Source organism: Temnothorax nylanderi, unplaced genomic scaffold, assembly GCF_030848795.1.
Source record: "Temnothorax nylanderi isolate EJ_2023f unplaced genomic scaffold, tnyl_v1.0 TNYL_tig1289_pilon, whole genome shotgun sequence".
Taxonomy (NCBI): domain Eukaryota; kingdom Metazoa; phylum Arthropoda; class Insecta; order Hymenoptera; family Formicidae; genus Temnothorax; species Temnothorax nylanderi.
Genome location: NW_027250351.1, coordinates 266 through 5,300, shown reverse-complemented (window position 1 = coordinate 5,300; position 5,035 = coordinate 266). Strand labels below are relative to the sequence as shown.

The window sequence follows — 5,035 nt, the reverse complement described above, 5'->3', positions numbered from 1 at the left end:
GATTATTAATCTTTCCGGATCTTTACCAAACAGTTGCTGGAAAATAAGAATTTCTTATTCAATTTCAGAAATATTAGTAACACCTTTAGTGATTCATTCTGTGTATCAAAATACATTGTGTTACTTTTTTACCTTTTAAGATTTTTTTCTTTGTTTACGGATATTTGCAAATCTGAGCCATTCTATTATAGAGTGTTCCAAGTCTTTCTCTGTATCACAAGGGATTGTTGTCTAAAAGCCTCTAAAACAAGATCAAGAATTCAATATAGTTTAGATAAGAGAAAAGTTATAATTTAACATTTAGGAATATTAATCTACGACGTTGCTTGTTATTATTCTAAGCCGCTCGCTAGGTTAATTGTATCGCTTTCCTATTTTAATGTGGGATACGCTAAGATATTTTTGACTCAGTTTACATTGAACTTTTTATTTGAACATATTTAATATTTTCCACAGTTCAAACATTTATTACAACTCGGACAAACATTTTCTTTATTTTTAATTTGATTGAATTTTCCTCGATTATTCCTTCTTCTTTCTCTTCCTCGAGTTTTTGTTTGTGTTGCTATACTCCGATGTGTCACCTTCGGTCGAAGTTGTTCTTCGGTCTGTGTAGCTCGTTCCGCAAGTTCCTTTAATGGTTTAGCAATAATGCTTCGAGGAGAGGATGGAAGAGGAGAGATAAGTCGGGGAACTTCGAACTCTTTTAAAAGAGACTTTAATTCAACCTTCGGCGTTGAGGTTACTGGAAGGAAAAAGGTTTTTGATTTAGGAGTAACCAAGATAGTTGGTCGACTGGCGCCAAGAATCGGCGAATGCTTGACCGAGCGTCCTGCGCCGAATAGCGACTTTGCGCTTAGGTCTATGTTACCTTCGGTCGTCGGTGTCTGGGCACCGGAGGTTAGAGTATCGTCGAGAAGAGGAAGTGATCTCAACTTGGAGCTATGAGAGCTTCCTTTTCGGTGACTGGCACCAGAGGGTGGATCGATCACGATAACCTTTCTCGCAGATTTTTCCTCCGCACGACTAGCGCTGGGAGGTGGTTGCTGAATCTTCCTTGGAGGATTCGGGAAGAGATCCGTGTGTCCAGCACCGGAAGTCGACCGAGCGTCGTTTGTAGGACAGTCGCTCAGGATCACCTTTCTCCTCTTGACATAGAGGCTCAAAGGGAGAGGCTGAGTCCTGCGTCGCTCTGTCGAGCTCTTGACCACCGCTTCCTCGGCGAGCCGGGAAGGGTGCTGGGTTTTACTGGAGCGTGGCGTGGTGAGGCTAGCTCTACTGCAACGGCCAGTTGCTCACAGTCTACCAAATTTTCTCTGCGTTGGGCTCTCCTTTTATACCCGAGAAAATCGGCGGCGAGTATCAACAACGGTGGTTGCTAGGATATTTGCGTCTCGTGAAACTCGCAAGCGATCTGAATTTCTTGCTTTCCGATAGCTTGAATCACGCTGCGTTTAATGTCTTGAACATGCTTTTTTGTACATCGTAATTATTAACCTGCTTACTGTCACCACGTGTCAACGAAGCAAAGGTTACCCTGGAGGCTGGTGGCTGACAGTGATTGCCACCACAAACATATACATAATTTAATAATAATAAGCAGCTTTACTTACGACTTGCATAAAAGCTTCTTGGTCATCTTTTAGCATTTCCTCAAAGTAAGAAGTAAGAAAACTGTCAATAGAAGTTAAGGGAAGATGTTCTCCATTCTTAGTATCTTGTACAAAGCTTTCCTTACGATATATTGTTCACTGATGTTTATCTTAGTCAGGATCAAATAGTGGTTTCTTGAATTTGATACAACAATTGATTCTGCCCTGCATAAAATGTCGGATTGAAAAGAATTAAAAAGTATTGATATTTTGAATACTTCTGAATTCTGCTTTCTGATGCGAAGAAAGAGATTGAAAAGTATTGGTTCGCATAAAACTTTACCGCGCTGAATGTGAGACAGCAGTGGTTGAGGCTTCGCATTGAAAAGTATTGGATCGCATTAAATTCATCCGCGTCGAATGCGACTTTTGGCATCAATGCTTCGTATTGAAAAGGATTCGGAAGTATTAGCAAATAGAGGTTCATATTCCTTTCTATGACAAAGTAGAAATAGACAAATTTTAAAATTATAATTTTTTTATTACAATCGTTTAATTATAAATACAGCAGGTGAGAAAATGAAACTTGCTTAAAAATTAAGTAAAGCTGCTTTATAAAGCTCTACTACATGTTGTACTCTCAGGGTATTAGCTAATATATCTCACAATCAGTCTGAAGCGTCTGAAGTAATACTTAAAAAATATTTGAAATATCACAATAAACGATGAATAGAATAAGAGTTTCTTTGGTTTATAATCTAAGTAAATTACATTGGTATGTCACGGAATTCTTTCAGACAATTCCGTGACATTGCCCAATTTCATATAAAATAATTTTCATATGAAATCAGGCAGCCTGACGATGGATATGTCACGGAATTGTCTGAAAGAATTCCGTGACATACCAATGGTCACAATCGCTTATAATGACACTACTTCGTTTAACGTTACATCACTTGGAAGAATGAAAAATGTGGATGGAAAAGAATGGAAATTATTTGATGGGACCGGTGGGTTGCTGCAATTTTCAGGTTCGTACATTTGGTTAACAGCATTCTGTGCATTAAATTGCATTGCTCTTGTTCCGGATGTCTACTTTCCCAATTTGGTAAAAAGGCTTCCATTCCTTCCTGTCGTTCTTCTTCGGAAAGGCCTTCCTGATCTTCGTTAGTAGGTTCTGTTTCATCTGGAAATTATCGTCTTCAATCTGATCTTCATTCAGGGATTGAGCAAATCTTCACATTTCTTCGGGCATTTCATTTTCGTCATCGGATTCACGTTCTTCCTCCTGAGTTTCTCCTCGAGTCTCTCTATCACCTACAAACACAATTATAATGTAAAATAATATAAATATGGGTCACTGTATTGAAAATAATGTAGCAGTAACTTGCCTCGTGGGAGAGTTTTCATATCAGCAATTTTTTTCCGGATGTAGTCAAACGTTTTTAGTGCTTCCATATTTGCTTGAATGTCATCCATACCTCTTTCGGTCATTAACCAATACCGATAGAAGTCTGAAATGTGGGACTTTGGAAGCTGGTATTGTTGCAAATTCCTTAGTGGAACGAATGAATATGTATAGAAACATATTTCAGCATTTCAGTTGTACTTAATCTCTTAATTGCACTTGTTTTCACGAGGAAATAATACACTAAATATTTCACGACGGGATTGGACGGGATAATGAATAGCACGAGCACGAAGCATGCCGATCCAGCCGATCTTGCGTTTCAGCACTGCTGCTACTGCTGCTAGGCGTGTGATGGGGGTAGCGCACACAAGGAAAGAGCCGTGTACGTGTGCGCATGTACAGTGTGCACGGCTCTTTCCTTGTGTGCGCTATCCCCACCACACGCCTGGCTGCGGTGTTGAAACAGTCAAGTATATATTTTATTTCGCCCTTACGTATTGAAAAGTATTCGAATCTCCTTTCGGAGTGGCAAAATTTTAACAAATACGAACTTACGCATTAAAAAGAATTCACTTAGCTTAAAATATTCCTCGCATTCAATCGCAATCGATAACCTTCAAACGAATGCGAATTCTCGCATTAAAAAGGATTCAATTCATTTCAAATATTCCTCTCATTCTATCGCATTCAATAGAATTCTATCGAATGCTAACTCTCTCATTAAAAAGAATTCACTTGGCTCAAAACATCCCTCGCATTCAATCGCAATAGATAACATTTAAACGAATGCGAACCCTCGCATTGAAAAAGATTCACTTCTTTTGCTAATTGTTTTTGGATTCAGAGGTATACAAGATTTTCACGTTCTATTCCCAGTATCGCACTGAAAAGTATTGACCCGTGATCCAATCCGAGATTGTTGCAAAGTAGAATTCATGACAAAATCTCGTGAATGCGAAACAATATTTTTGAATAAGACGTTTTATGCAGGGTGTATAAGCATATTGATGTAAAATTTAGATCTATTCACGAACTTGTAAAAAATGGAATAATTAGTTTAAAATATTGTCCTACTGCAGAACAAATAGCGGATATATTGACGAAACCGTTAGGTACAAATAATTTTGTTAGATTTAAAGACAAGATTGTAAAAAAACTAAATTAGATTTAAGGAAGAGTGTTGGATTGTAAATCTGATGAGTTCACCACGCGCACGATTGCGTTATCTCAATATTTCCTGATAATAAAGATAAGTCTATTCTGTCATGTAAGTTCAATGCGCATCATCCTCAGTTCTATTATTCGTGTCCGAATGTGGTGACTTCTCTTCATATACATGTATTGCGCACGTAGATTATACACATTGTATATGCGCATATTGATATTTAATTAATTTTGTCATGTGTTCAATACTGATACTATAATATTTATTGTTTATTTAATGTTAAAACATTGTTTATATAGTTCAGATATAATCAAGTTCTGTATCATATGTTTAAATAATACTTGGATTAGTTACTGCGTTATCTCTATTACAAAAAAGAAATATCTCTTTAAATCACAACGCCAATTACAGAGAGAACATATATATTGCCTCAAAAAATAATTGTTGCACTACTTTAAAAATTCTTTACATGGTGTCAATTAGAAAAAGAATGTATGATAACAATGTTATAAGATTAAAAAATTTTATTTAAATTTAACAAGGGAATACAAGATATTTAAATACAAAGTTTACATGTGTATTTTTTAGTGGTCACAAAGAATTACAGAGGAACAGTACAAAATAAAAATATTTTATTAAAATATTTAATCCAACGAGGGAATACAAGGTATTTAAATACAAAGTTTATATATGTATTTTTCAATAGAATAAAAGATTTAATCACAAAGAATTACAGAGATAGTACAAAATAAAAATATTTTATTAAAATACATAAATTTTTCTTGTAAAAAAACTTGGCGCTGCTAGACCTGGAAATTTTAAATAAATAAATAAACTTATCCTATACTTAATTATAAGCCGCATTAT

General features: G+C 36.1%; 1 long non-coding RNA gene across 1 annotated transcript; it reads right to left on the bottom strand.

Moving 5' to 3' along the window:
* Window positions 1–2,112: 2,112 nt before the first annotated feature.
* LOC139787131 (uncharacterized) lies at window positions 2,113–3,971 on the bottom strand. The gene is made up of 2 exons (XR_011722529.1): window positions 2,984–3,971; window positions 2,113–2,909 (listed from the first exon to the last, which is right to left on the bottom strand). It is a non-coding gene; the product is annotated as an uncharacterized lncRNA (long non-coding RNA).
* Window positions 3,972–5,035: the final 1,064 nt, after the last annotated feature.